We start from the raw sequence: 21,516 nt of genomic DNA, 5'->3' as shown, positions 1-21,516 counted from the left end.
CTTTAAAGCAACAGGATTCTTTGGTAGACTGGTGAGATGTTGGGCTTCCACAGCAGAGAATCTCTATATGTTAAGAATACTGCAGCAGTGAAAGTAAGGACATCTACCATTATGGTAAGATTTTACACAACTGTACACTTCTCTTGTTGTACTTTAGAGTGTGTAAAATAAGTATTATCAGAGGGCTGCTGTTTAATATCTTGTTCGTGTCTCCTATCTGCTTTATTCTCCTGTCCCTTTTCTTCTGATACCTCTTTCTCTGGGCAATTTCTATCAGCAGGAGAGGCAATAGAAGGTGGATGAATGTCACCTGCAAAAAAGCAGGAGAGGACAAACAAGGATAATAATCTTCAGATGTCTCCTACTTCTTGCCAGATACATTAATTCCAGATACTAAAGGGTAAAGGAATTCCATATTTTCTTTTTTCTGCCACAGTCTTAAGATCTTTCACTTGTTGTAACAGTTCCTGATTTGCATCTTTTAACCCAAGTAAAGCAGATTGCTTTTCTCTTTTAAAAGCTTAACAGTACCAATCATTAAAAGCATCCCACTGATCTATCTTTGTTTTGATTCATTTTTTTTCTCTAAGTATCTCTTAAATTAATTATTTTAGTATGATAAAAAGTCCCATTTTATGAAGATTGTAATGTGGAGTCTCCTTTTGTAAAGTCATACCACTTTGCTAAATAGCTGCAACTTAATTCCCCATAATGATGGTTCGAGATCTGGGCCAGACGTCCCGCTTGTTAAAGGAAAGTGAAGCATCTCTTATAGTCTGTCCATTAAAGGTGCAGTGATCATTGCAGGACTACTGTTAGGGTCACTAGGCAGAAGGTCCCTGCATATGGCTTGTCCTACACTATTGTGTCCACAGCAGCACTTTCTCGCAGGGCCCCCTGTTTTCCCAGAGCCTGCTGTGTGATGTGACCGGGGGATTGGTGGTATAACTGGATGTGCAGGCTGGGATCATTAGCCCTGGTTGGCAGTCAGACTAGGAGATGGTAAACTCTGACTCCAAACCCAGGCAGATGGAGCCTGTTAGCCTTGATAGGCATTTCTTCTAGGAGAAGGTAACTCTAACTTCAAACCCACTATCTGGCCATTGGATGATGGCTCTGCTGCCTTGTGGACATTTAGGTTCATAGGTTCATAGGTTCATACTAGGCTATCTGCCCGAGGGCATTTACAAGCCTAGCCCATAGTTTTGTGGCTTACGCCACCCCTTTAGTATGGGGAACTATACCCATTATTTTGCTGTGCCTCTGTTGAGCAGTGACACTGAGGTAATCCCTGGGGTATATCTGCGATCTCCCATCCATTGGTCAAGATTTCTCTTGAACAAGGCCAGCGAGGTGCTCTGCCTCACATATACCGGGATTTTATTCCACAGCATAGGGAGTCTTTGGGTGATGAATCTATCCCTCCAGCACGTCCTATTAATAGCCGTGTCGAGGTTTAAGTCTCCGCCCTTGTGGCTCTGACGGATCTAGATTTTTGAGGTGAAGCATATTCATCAAATCTGGGTTTGACATGGCCTTGTATGTTAGGCAAAGGTCACCTCTGAGCAAGCGGTGGCGACTGAATAGAGCTGGAGTTCTTTCAGTCGGGCAGCATAGGACAGATGTTTGAGACCCTTTATCCTTTTGGTGAGGAACTTTTGTGGCCTCTCCAGCTGCTGCAAGTGTCGGGTCAGATACATTCGAATGGGGCATTGTACTCAATCATTGGTCTGATGAGTGATGAGTATAGGGAGACTATGACCTCCCTTGATCTAGATGAGAATCCCTTCATGATAAGGTGGGCAATGTAGAAGGTCTTCCTAACTACTTTAGCTACATGGGTGTCGAATGACAGACTACTATCAACCTGGGTCCCCAGGTCCCTGATAACTTCTTCTGTACTCAGTGGATTGCCACCTATTTGGTAGCTAGGGGTAACCTTGTTTTTCCCAAAGGGTATGACTATGCATTTTTTGGCATTTAACTTTAGGCCATGGCTCTGGCACCAGTTATCCATTTCTGTGAGACCCTTCTGAAGGATATCTGTGTCAGATGTGTTTTCTACTATGGCACCCAGTTTGCAGTCATCTGCAAACTTTGTCAGCCATAACCCTCCTGTGTTTGCTTGTACTTCGGAAAAGTAGATGCCAAACAAGAGTGGGCCCAGGACTGAGCCCTGTGGTACACCACTTGTGACAGGCTTTGAGTCTGACATGGCGCCAGCAACTCTGACCCTGTGGGTTCTGTCACTCAGCCAGTTTGCAACCCATCTTGTGATGTATGGGTTAACATTTAAGCTGATGAGTTTTTCAATGATACCCGAGTGGGGTATTGTATCAAAGGCCTTCGCCAGATCGAGGTAGGCTGTATGGACTGCCTTTCCTCATCAATGGCTTTGGTGACTGTTTCAAAAAGTCAACCAAGTTTAGAAGGCATGATCTGCCTTTGACAAAGCCAAACTGGGATGGATCCAAAGTCTGCAAATTCCCTATGTCTTTATTTATGAGGTCCATTATGATCCTCTCCATGGCTTTGCAGATAAGACTTGTCAAGCTAATGGGCGGTAATTTCCAGGGTCGGTGGAGGCACCGCCTTTGTGAAGTGGGACCACAGTTGCAGTGCACCACTCCTGGGTACGTATCCAGAGGTAAGACTATGATTAAACAGCTGTCCTAGCTGTGGGTTTAATTCCTCGTTGAGTTCGTGGAGCACACAGCCGGGGACACCATCAGGTCCCATGGATGCTGTGTTTTTGCTTTGGAGAGAGCAGTTCTCACTTGGGCATTGGAGATGTTTGGGGGCTGCAATCGCTTGGTATAGATATCTCTCCTTTTGGGGAGGAGAGAAGTTTGCACTGAACCTGTCAACCAGTATGTTGGCAATGTCTGTAGGATCAGTAATCTTCACATCATTTTGAACTAGTTCTGAGCATATCTGGGAGTTTCCTCCCAGGTTTCTAACATAGCTAAAGAAGGCCTTATGATTGTCTTTTGAGTCTTTAGCTATTTTTCTCTCAAAATTTGCTTTGGATGATTTTATGAGAGCTCTTAGTTTTTACTTATAGTGATCAAGGGTGTCTTACCTTTTAAGGATTTTGCTCTATCTTGTAGTAGCTTCCTCCTTTTGTTGTAGAGTTTGTTTATGGCTGGGGTCCACCAGAGTGGACGCTTGCCTTTGGTACAAAGAGTCTTTGTTTTGCTTGGGATTGCCTTATCCATGCAGTCCTGCAGGTGTTGGTAGAAGGCATTTGTAAGTGATTCAGCGGCTTGAGTACTGTTTTCCGTCGGCTCGGGGGCCTTAAAGGAGACCACACTAGTCTTTAGAAGTGTGAAGTCGGCTTTCGAGAAGTTCTTTACTGTGGTCTTTTTTTTTGGGAGAAGAAAAGGCTATGGGAGTAAACCTGACAGAAAATCCAGAGTGAAGCCCCTAAGTTGTCAGGTGGTCAACTCTGATTTCCTTCCAGTAGTTCCTGCAGCCAAGCTGATGCCAAATGTATCACTCTGTGAAGGTCTGGCACAGCTCCAAACTGACCATCAACACTAAGATGAAGGTACCGAGAGTGTGTGCTTAGCACCCTGCTCTATGGTAGTGAAAGATGGACCCTGTACTCCTGCCAAGAATGCTGGCTTAATGCTTTTCATCTACACAGCCTCAGAAGGATCCTGGGTATCAGCTGGCAGGACCACATCCCAAACAAGAACATTCTAGAGCAGGCAGGGATATCAAGCATGTTTGCTCTGCTCTCCCAAAGGTGCTTGTGCTGGCTTGGTCATCTCAGCCATATGCAGGATGGTAAAATCCCCAAAGACATTCTGTATGGTGAGCTTGCTACTGGCTCCAGATCCATAGGAAGGCCCGTTCTATGCTTCAAAGATGTCTGCAAGCATGACGTGAAGGCAGGCAATGGCAGTGCAACAGGCTGGGAAGCCATAGCTGCAGACCTCATCACTTGGAGACTGGCCATCAAGACAGATTGCCAGATGAGCAAGAAGAAGAAGAGAGAGGAGCTCTGGGAGGAGAAGCGAGGGTGCAGATGGCAGAAGAAAGAGGACAGATTTATACCTACACAGCGAGGCATCAATTACACCTGTACAAACTGTAACAGAGTCTGCCAGTCAAAAATCAGACTTTACAGTCACTTCAGGCACTGCATTTTCACCATCAAATGATTTCAAGACACAAACTTTAATGTTTCTCAAGACAGAGAAAAGCCATCATAGCATGCTGGAGTATGCTTAGAAGGGTTGGAATATTACTTCTCTTGGCACCCATTATTCCCCACTCTCACTGTTACAGACACTCATGTAAGGCAAAGTCCTCTCTGCCTTATAGCTAGAACCACCCTGCTATGAATTTACCTTAATACACATAACATTAATGCTGTTCTCACATGCTTAAAAACTTGACTCCATGCAGATTTGCGTTTATTTCTTTTTGTCTTATTTTATTGCGGGTATGGCATGACAATATCATTAAGCCATAACTTCTAATACCCATTTACCTAAGGTATTTATATGGCCAGGTAAGAACAGCAGCCTGAGAGTCAACGTGCAAAATAAACCTGACGTGTAAATTAAAACATTTTCTTGCTATGGGCACCTTTTTTGTCAGGAAATTTTCTCATCTTATAACAACTACCACTGCTGATACCTCTGGTACAATCCAAGCTACAGACACCATCTAGTAAGGTATGACATAATGCAAAGAGACAGACATAATATATGACTATATAAAATTAATACTAATTCCAAATCACAGCTGATGAGAGAGACCAAAAATTTTCTAGCATTATCCCACAGAGCTTTGTCAAAACAACCCTTTTTATACCATAAGAAACATTAGGTACAGACAACACACATGACATGATACAATTTTAAAAAATCTGAATCGTACAAGTACTCCTGCTTTTCATGTGAAAAGTACATGGATGTGAGCATATCATTGTTCTTTTACTCCAGAAAAAGCGTTGGAACGAACCAATAAGTAAAAATGCTGCAGCAATCACCAATGCTAAACGCTGCCACTCACACAGAAGGTCAGCAAATGAAACAAATGGAATTCCTCTGGAACCTCTTGTTGAAAACAGATTAAAAACAGATTTAATGTAACCACAAAAAGTTAAGCGCTTTCACTCGTAAATACGAGCTTCATCAGAACAATTGTTTAGCGTTGGTGATTGCTGCAGCATTTTTACTTATTGTTCTTTTACTAAATAAGGAAAACTGAATCTAGTCAAATCTGGTTACCATCTTATAGTCATACTTTTGAAATTTTGTAGTTGAGAAAACTTCATCAGGGTAAGTTATGGCACAGGCTCAGCTGACATCTTTATGTTGTTTTGTTAGTGTTGCCTTCAATAGTTCATACAGCTATTTCCTCCCTTAATTCAATTTATTACATAGCTATAGAATTTGCCTAAGACAGAGGAAAAATATGCCAACTGCTTTGCTGTTACAATAACAGAAAAAAGAAAAGATACATTTCATCTCAAGATACAGTTAGAGAGTCTAAAGCCTACACATTTTTTTCTGTGTAGGCATTGCTTACATGGCCACAAACATTTTTAGATTCAGTAAGTGCTGCTGAGTGGCGCGCATGCATGCTCCATCATGGAAACTTCCGTGGTATGCAAATCACCTCATGAGCAGGTGAATGTCATGCAAATGAGGCAGGTAGAGTGATTCAGCAAGCAGATAGGTATCTCTTTACACCCCATGTCAGTGTCTGTAGAGTATACGGAAAAATTCCATGTACAGGAGTGTAGACAGACAAAAGAGTTTGTAAAATGTAGATATTTGGAGAGCAATGTCATACCACATACACATATAAGTGAAACTATCATCCTGTATGCCAGAAAAATTAAAGGAAATTAAATAAATTATTATTTTTTTTAATAATCTGGCCATGTTTGCACAGCATGCTGCAGTGCACAAACATGCTTTATAGAAAAAAGAAATGAAAAAAAAACAAATTAATTAGTAAGTGACAAAAATGTATTAGAGGACTGTCTGTGGAGTCGCTACAATGGTGTATTGATGCTGTTGCTAACATGGTTGAGCTCTGAAGCATGTAGTTTCCAGACTGTGAGCATGTATACCTATGCAAAGGCGGTAGAGGTATTGAATAGCAGAAAGGAGTAATCATGTCCACATATACCCTTTGTGTAGGCTTAGATCCATGTTGTTGTTTACACAGGAGGTAGCTGTCACAAGGGTGGGGGGTGCTGCTGACTTCTAAGCTCATTTCAGCTTAGGTGCATGTGTTTGTGCAGTGTGCTGCCTGGCTGAATGTGTCCCTACCACTAATTTCTAAGTTTTGTTTACCTACCATGCGCATGTTTGCATGTTGTGCCACCATGCTGAGCATGTTTAAAAGCAAATATGTATTTAATTAGTTTTGACCCTTGTTTAAGCTAAAATAATGTCATTAAATGATGTTAATTATATTGTAGGCAGGTGAAATGCATTATAGTTACCCAATCACACATTCTGCTCCTACAGCAGAGCTCTATAAAGTATGCATACACCCTACATTCTAATTTTTACCCACTACCATTGGAGTACAGACTTGGCAATTTTAACTGAGAGAATACTAGGGGCTGCTGTAGGTCTGCTGCACCTGTATGTTCTAGTTGCTGAAGGCAATGTTGCTGCTGCTGCTGACAATAGGCCTAGCCATAGAAGGAGAAGAATGTTCAGGCCCAGGGTAACTTTCCAGGAGCTACATGAGCTGGAGATTGTAGAGTGCTACAGGGTGGAAAGGAACAAACTACAAGCACTCACTGATCTCTACCACCCTCAACTCAGCCCCAGAGCCAACAGAAGGGAACCCACCTCAGAGGAAACAAAGGTATGTGTAGCCCTCAGGATACTAGCTACAGGTACTTTCCAAAGACCAACTGTGGATATGATGGGAGTCTCACAGACATCAGTATCCAGGATACTCCATCAGTTCCAGGATGCCGTGGTAACACATACTAGTGAGCACATTTTTTCCCCTTACCACTGAGGTGAGGGGCAGCAATATGCAACACTTCTACCATGTAGCACACTTCCCTGAAGTAATGAGTGCCAAAATTTGCATTCATGTACACATCACGGCACCACGCGGTGAGGAGGGTAGAATCTTCATCAACTGCAAGGGGTACCACTCCATCAACTGCCAGGTCATGTGCAATGCCCAGGGGATTATCATGAATGTATGTACTGGCAGCCCTGGCAGTTTTCATAACTCCCATATCTGTCACGCATCACAGATGTACCAGATGTTTGCTAGGGGGACATCCAATACAACTATTTACTGGGGGATGCTGGCTATTCCCTTGAACTGTGGATGATGACACCCATCAGAAATGCACACACAATCACTGACGAATGCCATAATGAGGCACATACACAAACTAGGAACATCACAGAGTGTGTGTTTGGGCTTCTGAGATCATGGTTCCAATGCCTCAATATATTTGGTGAAGCCCTGCAATACTCTCCGGCCACATGTGCACATATGTTCAGAGTATGTGCTATGCTACACAATATAATCCTGTGAAAACAGCTGCAGCAGATCAGCAAAGGGAAGTGATACACAGCTCCCCACCACTGCCTATGTCACCACAGCCACAGTCACAGAAGGGCTCAGAAGAACAATCCCCAATGATGTCCCTTTATTCAGATGTAGGCATGCCCACTATGTCCTGGCTTTGGCTAAGAGGCAACACATAGCACATTCACTGACAAACTACGGGCCTAAGGACTGACACCTTACTTCTACTCATATATATATATATATATATATATATATATATATATATATATATATATATGTATATTAAAATTGATGCCAGACAACCCATAAAACCTGTAGCTATCCATGTATTGGACATGTACTGCTTGTGTCAGACAGTGTCAGCCCTGAACTACAGTCCTGTCGACTGCTACATTTGCAAGGTAAGTCCCTAGCCTACACACTACTTGTAAGGATTATTATAATATGCTTTTGTATGTATGGATTTGCTGCATTTATGCAAATAAATATAGTGGGCTATTTGGACACTAACATTTGCATTGGACTACAGTTACTCAGTCCACTAGTATGTGTACCTTAATATTCACCTAGGCATCATGGTTGGAATATGCACTACATCAGTCATGGGAGATGTTAAACAGTGGGATCACATAATAGTTGGACTACTGTGTATCCCAGCAGAACATGTGGTCTTGCTCCCCCACACCTAATACAGCAGTTTCCCCATATAACCACTTTAACAATAAGCCATCAATGATATATGAGCAGTCCAGGCAAACTCAGGGCACTAACATAGAAATTGAACACACATGTTATATCTCACATAATTCAGGAATAACAATGTACATATGTATGCTGTTGATTGTGTGATGAATGACTACTGTTTGGCTGGCAGCTTGTGTGTCTCAGTGGACAAGGGTATTTAGCATGAATGATACCGTTGATGGTTCAGACCTGGAGACATCCACATGCTTTGCATGTGAGTTATTATTACATTGGTATTGTCACAGACTGTCTGTGTGTGGTGTAACTTGATGAACCTCTGTCACATATTAATTACATCAGACAGTTAGAGAATGACATGGAAATTTTGAGTGAAGTGCAGTACTGCAGAAACAGGGACAGATGTCACTATTCGTTGCACACAGAATCCCGGACTAGAGTGCAGGTAGGTGTGGCATGGAGTCACTTTATAAGTACTGACAATCCCATTGGGCATGACAATACACTTAGTTAAACTGAGCACAATCCTATTGTACCTTGATCAAAATTACCTGTTATGTATAGATATGTCTATACATACATACACATATGCCTTTGACTTTCAGTGGTTGCTGAGATGTGTGGATGCATTAAGTGTTGTAGAACCTAAACAGACAGGTCTGTGCTGTAACCCCCCACACTGTCATTGTCATTCTGAATGTGGCACACATCACACCTATCACTGTGTACAAAGGCACCCTTGCTATGTCACTAGACAGGCATATCTTACAACTGTAGAAGCCACAACAGGTTCCATGATACTGCAATACACATTGCAGATAACATGTCCTGTGGAGTCTATGTCAAAACCGTACATATGCAGCTTGTCACATAAATGCTTTGTAGGAGATGTGTATGGCTGCCATACAGGGAGGTGTCAGATCCCACTGTGTACCTCCTGTGAATCCATGACAGGACTAACACATGTCTTAACCATCCTACACACCTACACCATCACTGGGATATACATAGTACATGCTGAAGAGGCAGGCATGTAACACAAACAGTATACGCTATATGTAACAGCCCCCCCCCGCCATGCATGTGAAGCACACATCTGCTATGACACACATTATGTTCAGGTTACACCATGGGATGCAGAAAAAGACAATCATATCTTTTGTACGACAAATGTCTATACTGGACACAGGAAATGTGTAGATGGGTCATCCCCAACACCACAGCTTGTAGATGTGTTAGCTCCAACAGCCCTGGTGACACTTATCAAGTGTATCAGACCTTTTCACAGATTAGGGATGCATGAGTATGCTGAATGATGCCATTGCCTTGTTAGCCTGTTATATACATATGGACATATGGAGCCATTCAGCTATAGTGCTGTACCTTGCTGAGGACATATTTCTTCTGTGCTGACATTCTATCCTGTGCTCTGATGTCTATGGCTTTATTACTGCTACGTATCCATAGATGACCCCAACATAATTCTGAAACAGAAACATAAACAGGTCCATAACACACCTTTCTTTTTGTAAGTATACAGCCATTACAACATCATACAACATAAGGTACACATGATTATGTGTATCCCTAACCTCTTGTCCCTGTTACTTGGAGGTGACATTCACCCTAACCCAGGCACAACCCCCCCCAAAGTAAAACCTCCACACAGTACACCACTCCCTACTGCTATATCCCAGCTAAACACACCTCTATATATTCTATTAACATGAGAACCATACTTAATAAAACAACTGAATTCCACTCCTGGATATCTGTTCACTCCCCAGACTTAATAGCTCTCTGTGAACCTTGATTAAAGCCCCATATTCCAGACAAATATACCCCCCTCCCAGCTACAGCATCTTAAAACTTGATAGAATCCATAAAACAGGTGATGGCATTGCTATTATGTTCTCTGACCAACTTACCCTTGCCCCTCTATCACCTCTTCCCCTGCTTCACCTGTAGAAATTCTTGTAGCTAACTGTAAATGGAATACTCACACCTCAGTAATTATAGCTGTAATCTACATCCTACCTGGTGATAACATTGCAGTACTGGAAAGTATACTTTTCTTACTCCCACTGACCTTCCCAATGAAACTATACTCCTTGGAGATGTCAGCATCAACTGGTTAACTCTCTCCTCTGAATCTCCCTCTATTAATGTATACAGCTTTACACGACTAATATCAACACCCACTTATATCTCTAAATCCACTGATCATTCATCTCCCCTAGACTGGATCCTAGTAACACATCCTCAAAAGTATAATTTCCCTGAAATCCTACCAGATACCGTTAGTGACCACTGCCCTATTAAAGTTCTTCATTATTCTCCTCACATGTAAAACCTCACAACATCAAAGCATGTTGAAAATTAAACAACTTTGACTAAAAGAAACTAAACAGTCAGCTATCAACTGATCATTTCTTACACACTTACCCCTTGATAATGCAGTAATGGAATTTAACAAAATATTCCTTAATATACTTAACTCCCTAGCCCCCATGTGTAATATTAGAAAAAAATCAATCATATCCCCTTGGCTCACAAACACCACCCACACTCTAATGTCTCAGAGGGACAAATCCTGGAAGCTCTGGACTAAAACCAAACTCCGCTCCCATCTTCAACAGTATAGACACTTACGCAACCTTACTAAAAAAGCTGTAACCAACGATAAGAGAAACTATTGCGACAACCATCCTGACACACACCTAAACAACCCAAAGAAATTCTGGCATACAATTCACAATATTCCTTCATCCTGGTAATCCCTCCTCTCCCCAAATTAGCTCTAAAAACACTCCTCTCCAAACTGCTACTAATTTTAACTCTTATTTTATAGACTCCATCAGTAAACTAATCAACCATCCTATCTCAAACTCTTACTCTACTTCAACCTATCAACACACCAAAAATGTCCAACACCTCCCCTGCCTTCATCCTGAAAACTGTATTGACTAACTATATTAAATCTCTACTTCTAAAACTTAAGCAATGCTTCCCCTCTATAGATGATCACCCTCCACTCTTTCTTCAGAAAGCTGCAAACTTCATAGGCCTACCCATCTCCATTCTAAGTAACTGATCTGTCTCTGAGGCTAAAGCCACAGAAAATTGGAAAAACTTCTTCACCCTACCCATCCATAAAGGTGGCAGTTCCACTGAATTATCCAGCTTTAGGCCCATAGCAATTCTATCTTCCCTCTCAAAGATCCTGCGAAAATGTGTTCACAAACTAATTCTACTGTACCTTATACAAGAAAATCTAATCACTCCCACTCAGCATGGATTTCGCCCTAGTCAAAGTACCTCTACTGCCCTCATCTCCTTTATCAACATGACATCATCTCTCAAGGTAGAGACCAGAACAAACTTGTCTCCTGTCTCTTTCTTGACCTCTCAAAAGTGTTTGACACTATCTCTCACACTCTCCTCTTAAATAAACTCTCTGAACTTAACCTATCTACCTCTACTATCTCTTGGTTCTCTAAGCTACCTTAGCAATCACTCTCAATCTGTGGTATGGCTTTCTGCTATCTCCCCAGACCTCCCTATGGAAATAGGAGTTCCTCAAGGTTCAATACTATGTCCACTACTTTTTAGTATTTTTACCAATCAGTTATCTACCTCCACTCTTCAGTCTTCTCTGGTACAGTATGCTGACTCCACAGTCATCACCATCGCTGATACCATCTCTGATCTGCATATTACAAATCAGAATTCCTTTTTGTCTATTAAAAAATGGCTCAACCAAAGCCAACTAATTTTAAACCCTAAGAAGACTAAACTCTTGCTTTTTGTCCCAAAAAACTATGTATCATCTAAAACCATTTTTCTCTGTCTCTTCCCACATTAACACACTTATTACGGTCGATACACCAAACTAGTTGGCATTATTATTGATGATTAGCTAAAATTTGAGCATGTAAAAAAAAAAAAAAAAAAAACACCAAAAACCAGGACTGCTTTACAGGAACAAATTTTTTTTTGTCTAGTGATGCCAGTATTGCTCTGTCTCACGTCTATCTACTACCAACCTTTCTCTATGGCTCTCAAATACTCGTTGACTTACAGTTCCCTCTCCTCTCTAAATTAGAAACCACCTACAACAAGATTGTGAAATTTGCTGCTGAATTCCCTTACTTTTTTCATCACTGCTTGGCTCTCGGAAAACTTACCTGGTTAGAGCTTCCCCATTACCTTCTTCTCTCTCAGCTTCAGATAATTCACTCTATACTGCACCAGGCATCTTTCTGTCCCAGCATTTCCTCTATTATCTCCTCCTACTCTTCATCTAGAACACTTAGAAGCTCTGATCAACATTTCCTTGCTATATATAAGCCTAAGATCAACTTTGGCAAAAACCTCTATAGCTATTCACCAGATGATAACTGGAATAAACTTTGACCTGACATTAGAATTATTAAATCCAAATATAACTTCACGATTGCATTAAAAACATCTACGCAATATTAGACTATGTCAGTGTAATCATCCCCCAGATTGATCTTACTTCTCTCTGTCTAACCTGTCTCCCTCTCCGCTCCCTCACCTGTATCACCCTACTTCCTTCTCTCCCACCTTAACTGACTGTATTACTCCTACTTCACCCATCTTACTCTACCTTGTACCTGCATTTTGCTATTCATATAATCACATAAAATTGGTCCTAATATTTTTTTTTCTGTCTCACTGCTTCTTTGCAGGAGAACTGAAGATTATTTTTTCATTTGTTTAATCTTTCACTCTGTACTTTAATTAGTCTCTATATCTCTGATTCTTAGACTCTATTAACAATTTCATACCATATTTCTAATATGTACAGTTTTCCTTAAATTGTCAATCTTGTTTTATTTATATATTAGTTATATCTTTTTGTAGTTATGCATTGTAATGTCTATGTATTTGTGGAGCATTTCTCGCCAGGTCTCCACTGAAAAAGGGCTTTGGCTCAGCTGGACCAACCCGGTCAACAAATGTCAAATAAATAAATAAATAAATGTGGCTTACTCATTACAAATGCCAGCATACAGTATCTATCAATAACCACTACAAGAGGCATGGCAAAATAATGCATTGCACAAGTACATGTTAATTTATATAGTCACCCTGTGCATCAGACACATAGTTTAATTTCCTTGCATTGATGATGAGGATGCAGGGATGTGGCGCAGGTATCATTATTTGCACATGGTATCGTGTGGGGGTCCAGAAGGCCTATGCTGACCTAAAAGGTTGACAGCACATGTGTGAGTCAGGAATGGAGCAAGAAAATGTGTGTGTCTGTAGGTGACCTGCATTTGACAGTGGTGTGTACACAGTCAAGCTCAGTGCTAGCCCTACATGTGTGTATGTTGGACAGCTTTGAACCATGCATGGTATAGCTGACAGTTCACCTTCTCTCGTCCTGAACATGGGAAAAGGCTCTGCCAGCAGTTGCACTGACACCTCCACTCCCAAGGTCAGAAGTGCTGCTAGCACCTGAGGGTGACTGCTGTCTGCTTGGACCATGTCCTCCATGAAAACACCCAGGACCATGAGCCTGTGGCCTGTCATGTCTTAGTGTGGACAGCACACTCCCCTCTGTAGTATTGGATGCACTGCCACTATGGGAGCGTGACTGTGCACGACCACATGGACTCTCAGAAAATGGGGCTACTGACCTACATCCAGAAGGCTGATGCTCAACTCCAACCACATGCTCCAGCACAGACACTGTGCATTCCAAGACAGACAATGTCTCAGCCCACCTTCTGTCCACTGCATCAGTGAACTGATCCAAGGTGTCATGAATGCGGTGAAGCCAGTCACAGATGTAAGATGTGCATCCATAACTCTGAGCATACATCTGGAGTTCTTTTCAGAATGTTTCTGTGCCTCCATGATGGCCCAAAACATACACCAAATTAACCATGATGTGACACCTGCAACAGGTGGTGGAAGGACAGCAGGCCTCCTACGAGCACCCCTATCAATCCACCTGTGTGGAGCCTTGTCAGCGCTCTGGCTATGGCCAGTGTCTGTACTCACTGCAGTCATAGTTGCCACACTTTTCTGTTTAATGTCCCCAACCTCTGACTGTCCAATATCTGTGGCCTGTGTGGACTGAGTATGTGTAGGCATACTGACTGTGTGAAGTGACAATGAGGGCAGAGAAGTGATGTTAACCACTGAGAAATATTCAGCCCATGAAACTCCAACATGTGTCACACTGTGGCCACCATCATCATCAGAGTCTGAAGAGACACTGACATCAGGTTGTGTAGGGGACAGAGACCAACCCTCCTGGCCACCTCTGATAAGAGAGGAAAAAGCAATACATTAATACCTACACTGTTATGCTCTGCAGTACTATGTTGCAATACATGTACAGCTCTATACACTGTTGGCACTATTACAGACCTATTGAAACCCCATCCTCATATAGAAGGACAAGAGGACATTACTATTCTCACAAACAGCTGTAGTTACTTGTAAATGAAAGCTCTTCATACAGCAATCCCTTCAGCTAAAATGAGATACACTGCTCACACTTGTGAAGATTTTGCACAGTTGACACATATGGCAATCTGCAATATCCTGAAATTACTGTCACATCTATCAGTGTGGTGACACCTACAAGGCATATGTATGACTGTAATGTGTACAATCATAAAATATCTATGAAGTTGGTAATCATGCTGACAGTACTGCACTTCAGGCAGCAGGCCTAGGATGACATGTTAGGGATTACATTATTGTAAACCTACATCTATAACAAAGCAGTGCCATGCATACCAGAAGCAGGACCACGGCCTTGTCCGATACCTGAAAGACCCATGCAAAGTAGAGGGAGAGGTAATGTCAGTACCACCACATGTTGCACCACAACAAGGTAATACATCCATATATCTCACATTTACAGTAGCTACTATGTTAATCATTGTATTGGTCAACATCTTTGCACGAGAGTCAAACTGCAGTTAAACCCTCCCCCACAAAGAACACAGACCTGACATTCACATAAATGTACGTACACCCTGACACACTGAATGCTACAGTAATCCAATGTTGATCAAATTAGCTTACCTACATGCTCCTCTGCCATGGAAACTGTGGCATCCACATCCACTATGTACAGTGTGACAGATGCATGGGAGCTGTCATGTGTGCCTATGTTCACCAGAAATTCCTCAGTGGCTGAGAGCGTTTTTTTCTGCTGCAGGGCCTCCACCAATGATGCCACAATCCCTGGCTCCATCTGCTGTTTTTCTGTGTGCAATATTGATCCTGTCTATTGTGTGGTGTCAAATCTGCTCATATGTCCTGTTCTAATGACCTGTAGCCTTCACATTATGGACAAGGTAGGTCCACAATGCTGCCTGCTGTACCCTGTTTTGCCTTCTCCTTGAGAGTAGGAGTTCATGGTGTTGTCGGAGGCCTTCAAGTTTAATCTTATTCTCCACATCCATGAAAGGTGCATGGCGTCTTGGGTATATATGTCTTAAAACACAACAGAATGGGAACACATGACAGGATCACTTACGTGGACGTACACTATGTAGAGATACAGCAAGAACAGAATGGCTGGCAGTATTCACTGCTTGATCTCACATGTCATATTCCACAGTGTGCTAACATACTAAGTGTGTGGATACAACAAAGATGCTAGAGATAGTTAGCTATTCCTGTGCATGCCATGACAGATACTGCTGTTAGATCATGCACCCAACACTGGAGTCTACTGTAGTGTGTCCCCCAGGAAAATTCCCCCGATAATATGACAAAACAACAGTGCTAAACAAATAGTGGTTTTACAACCACTATAAAGGGGCAGTCCCAAGAGACCAGTGTGCCATATTGACCAAAAGTATTACACCCTTGATGTATTGTATGTCTTCTGTAGGTGTAACACATCTGGATATCAATGACATGTCATTATCACAGTTGTAAGAAAGGCTTAATGCTGTGATCCCTATTCCCTGTAAGTATATTCAGACATCTGCATCCTGTTGTAATCAAATTGTTATATATCTGCTGGAGTGCAAATCTCCTCTGTTGATATGTGGTGAAATTCATGTTTTTGCAAATGCATGCTCTGTGTGCAGAAAGTCTCATTCAGAATGGTTCCCCACAGCCAGCATGTTTGCCATTTAACATGCTTCTCATTAACAGGTAATTGCCTCTTAACCAATCTGTGGTTCTGATATGCTAATTGCAGCCAATACAGTTGATTTGCATTATTATCAGCCAATAACATGCAACCACTGTACAAGATATAAGGCCTCCATTTAGAATACAAGCCCTTTCTGATATGTTGTGCTGGACCTTACTGTGATGAGGAGACTATGTAATCGCAGAGGGTAGGTTTGTAGCAGATACTATTACATAGAGATGTGTGTACTACAGGCTGAAGCTGCTGCTGCTGCAGGTAATAGGCCTATGCAGAGAATGTGAACACCTTGGAGGACAACAAGCTATAGGAGTAACTATGGCAGCTGTGTCAGCCTTGTAGTAGAGGCAGCGCTAGAGTGAAGGTATACATTCCATTCCAGTTAAGGCATGTGTTTAAGGTAATATTTTAGGCAACTGTATCATCCACAGAGTACTAGGCTATGTGTTTATTGTGTCTTGAGCAAAATAGGGGATAAATATAACATTATGTCCACCGTTTGTGCAACTGTCAGGCCATGTGTTACAGTTTGGTACTCATTTGGAGCATGTATGCTGGCAGTCCTTGTCACAAGCAGGGGCTTCATTTGTGTATATTAGTTGTGCATCTGTGCTAATCTATACTGTTAGTTTGAAAGGACTGTGTACTGCACTCTGATATTAGTGGGCATCATTTGCATTACCTGAGTTTAAATCATCTGTGAATGCATATAAATGCATGATGTGACACTTTATGCAATTATAGTTTTGTCATAGGGATATGTGAAGTGTGTTCCTACCTGTGGGGTTGTGACTTCCAACAGTGACAATCAGACATTTCATTTGTAATGCACTGTGTGGATAAAGAGTGCATGACTCATTAATTAATTGCTGGCTTCACAATAATGTTATTTAAATGCTACACACCACTGGATTTGAACCCAGGACTGTGTGTGATAAAATGTACTGTTTGCAAGGCATTTAACTGGCTGAGCTACCAAGACTGTTGCAGTATGTGCTTTTGCAAGAAGTAAATACACATGTGCAGACTGTTACATATTCTTTTTTACAGCCATCATTATGTGCATGGCTTAATATGGATGTGATTCTGCAGCAGGGTCCCTGATGTGCATGTTTTTTGCCAGTAATGTCTTAGCAGGTATACTTGTAAATGTTGCTGATGAAAGGGGACATTTACCTGCTATTAGAGAACTCACTTATATCCATTCTTGTGTATTTGGCTTTCTAGTGGTGTACTCTTGCACCAGACTCCAAGGTGCACTCCCAACATTTCCATTTATCTTTAAGCAAGTTTGCATGATGCAGCACAAGGTGCAGTACCGCTAAAACACGCTTAATGACCGTAACTTGCAATTATTATGTTTTGCTTAAACCACCTGTTTTAATTAACAGCTTTGTGGTATGGCAGCTTAATGCAGTTGTCTGCAGGTGCGATGGTCTTGGGTTCAAAATAGGGGAAAGGTGTTTATTTTGACCCATTGTGTCACCCTAAAAAATATAAAGAAAAGAAAAGTAGGGAGATAGGAAAGTGGTGAAATGGGGTGCAAGTATGAGGGAAAGACATAGTGAAAGACAGGTCAGGAAGGGTGTAGGGAAGAACCATAGATATCCATTTCTTATACAGCAAAAAATGTGCACTTTGACAGATTTTGTAGATGACTTTGGACTATCACCCCCTAAGAGAGTGGTGACGACAACGTAATTGCGTTGTTAAGGCAACTGGCACAAATTATGTGTGTCCAGTGGAAACATGTGAAATGGAGTGCTATGTATGAAACAATATTTTTTATAGGACAGATGCTAATTTTTTTTTAAGGTAAGGTTGGAATGTTGGGGAAGGGACATAGGTATGTGTGGGGAGGTAAGTTGGGTAGATTAGGAAACGTTTGCAGACAGAAAAGACAGCAGACAGGGGTGGTGTGTGACACAAGAAGGGGGTGAACACCTTGAATGGGGAGGGTGTTGAGGAATCTCAGTCCAATTTGCCTCCACAAGGTAGCAGCGTGACACACATCCCCACCCATGGGAATGTCGGCACTGCTGTGTCGCTGCCCCGAGGGTGGCAGTGTTGGAGGTTGGATTCAGGAGTGAACCTGCCCCAACTAGGGTGGACTGCATACCTTCCATCCAATGCAGGTGTTGTCCAAACCCAAGTGTGATCATCCCATACATTAAACCTGGCAGTTCATCATGGGTGACAACTGCCCCTCCACCACCACTCTCAGAGGGGGGCCGTGCCCCTTCCCATGGGGTGGTACTATCCAATGCTGCAGGTAGTGCAAGGGAAGTAGAGGGGGCACCACCAGGCTGGGCTCAAGTGTGCAGGTACTTGGTGCCACGGCCGGAGGAGGTAAGGTGGGTGGATCATGATTGGCTGACCTTGACTCGCTGTAATAAAGTAGAACAATAAGTTAAGGTTAGTAATAACCAAATCAATGTTAGTATTAATAGAATGCAACATAATATTTTTTAATCCAAATACATATTAAGGTATAATATGTGTCACAAAACATTAAGTAACATAACATTCAGTATGTTAACAGCAAGCCAGTATGAATTAAACTATAAGGCCAACAAAACAGTTAGTTTAACAAAATATGTTAATATTGAATAATAATAATGAACAACAATAATAAATTAAATTTTAAGAGGCACGTTTGTATACATTAAGTAAACTAGACAGCCATCATGCCTTAGTTATCAGGCATGGGAGTAGAAGCCAACAGCTGTGACTGCAGGGGACATCTGCAAATAATGTAACAATTGACTGCAACAACTTAGAGCAGACATGCAATGACTTCAGCCTTATTGCAAATATTAAGACAGATTTATTTAGGAAACCACAATGCTGCTTAACACTTTATTTATATTGCTGATAATTCTCTGTGAAATCTTCACACACTATCTGCTCATAAAGTGGGCTACCTCAGCCATATACCTTTTGTTCCTGGAGTGGAAGAAAATGTGAGCATTATGTGACTGAAATTGGCCTGGAGACAACCTTAAACCATATTATGAGTTGTGCAACACATTTTACAGGACATCCCTTTTGCCATCTAAAATTATTACAGTATTACACTTGACTGTAGTGGCAGTAGAACACACATGCAATGAATGCAGCCATGCTGCAAATATCAACACAGATTTATTTAGGAATCCACAATGCTGCTTAACACTTTATTGCTATGGCTGATAATTCTCTTTGAAATCTTCATACACTATCTGATCATACAGTAGCTACCTCACCCATAAAGCTTTTGTTCCTGGAGTGGAAGAAAATGAGAGCATTATGTGAATAAAATTGGCCTGGATACAGCCTTAAACCATGCTATGACTCAATCAATACATTTTCAGGCCATTAGTTTTGCATTCTACAGCTATTACAGTTTTACACTTGACTGCAGCAACCTTACCATAGACATGCAATGCATACCGCTCTAGTGCAATTACGTTATGACACCACAACCCTGCTTTAAACCTTTTTGCTTACTGTTATTGGTATTGTTTATGTTTTTATTGCAATACAGTTGTTACTGTTTATTTATTGCACTACAGTTCTAGTTGCCCATTTATTGCACTACAATTTTTATTTTTTATTTTTTATTGCAGTACTTTTTTTATTCTTTATTGCTTATTGCACTACAGTTAGCATAATATATCTGTACTTACCACACTCATGACACAACCTGGCCAGGGTCATGGCATGGGACTGAATATTGCTAGTCCTCTTGGCAGCAGCTGTTAGGAGAGATGCACACCATTATGCATACCAGTTTTGCATACATTCAGCTTTCATTTTGGTAAAAAAGTGGAAAAAATACTTGCATATTTATGAAGCATGCCCAGCCCTAGTGTCTTGGACCCAGTTGTCCAATGTTCCACTCTTTCTCTGCTTCAGGTTGTCATTGTGGTGATGACATTGCTCACCAGTGTGGGGGATACCAGTAGCACTGGTAAGATCCCTGGCAACCAATCTCAGGCCTCAGCCTTACATTCTGAGCCCAGGTAACCACTCTGCAGCATCCTAGGTTCATAACTACATATGAGGAGGCCAACAAAATCCCTTGACACCTGCTCAACCCATCATTGTGCCCGAAAGCACACACCCTCTCCAACACCACCTGGCATATCAGCAGATAAGCAGACTCCAACAAATGGTGCAGAATTCCCACCTATTGGCCTTAGGATAGACTGTTTTCACACCCTTACACATCATTTAGCAACATTTAATAAAGCACTGTGATGCTTAACAATGCGCAAACTAGCTGAACATTGCAAACACTTGCACAACTATGGTTTTAGTGAAGCTTAGCAATGTGCAAAAAAATATTAGCTGTTAACCACACCTAAGCAGTGCTTTGCACTGTGCAGCTCTCCCAAATGTAAAAATATCGATTTTAATTTAAAAGACATTTTATATTGCATCAAATAAATGATATGTGTGCTAGAGACTCAAACCCAGGACCTACAAAGCTTTAGACCATCACTTTACCCATTTAGCTGCTTGGATAGTATATAAAGTAGTATACCTTCACATAAACTGCTAAGCAATCACTTAAATTGGCTTAAACATAAACAGACATTCATAATTATTTACATCTGGTTTCTATATTTTGATGTCTGGCAGGTGTCAGCTGTCTAGGTATAAGATCAGCTTGGCATTGTTGTGCTCTGCTCAGTGCCGCACAAACAGACAATAAAAAATAAATAAAAAAACAGATGTGATAATTAATTACATCTGATTTCTATACTTAGATATTTGGCAGGTGTTAGCTGTTTGTGTGTAAGCACAGCTTGCCACTGCTGTGCTATGCGCCACACCACACAAATTGACATTAAAAAAACATAATTTATAAATTTAAAACACAAACTATTAATACACAGCAGATTTCAACAGTAAACAGAGCATTACAAAAAGCATCACTATGTGCATGGATTCTCTACACTCTACATGGATTCAATATCCTTGATACTATGCTCTCACTCTGCAGCATGTAATGATTAATATGCATGGCATGCTGCCAAGGAGGAACCATGGCCATGTACATGGGTACATTCCATGTAGGCTCTACACTGAGCCTACACAGATTTTATTAAATCCTGAGGGATGTG

The sequence above is a fragment of the Protopterus annectens genome, chromosome 3.part1, assembly GCF_019279795.1.
Source record: "Protopterus annectens isolate FY-2018-M chromosome 3.part1, PAN1.0, whole genome shotgun sequence".
Lineage (NCBI taxonomy): Eukaryota > Metazoa > Chordata > Ceratodontiformes > Protopteridae > Protopterus > Protopterus annectens.
This window is presented reverse-complemented; position numbering follows the sequence as displayed.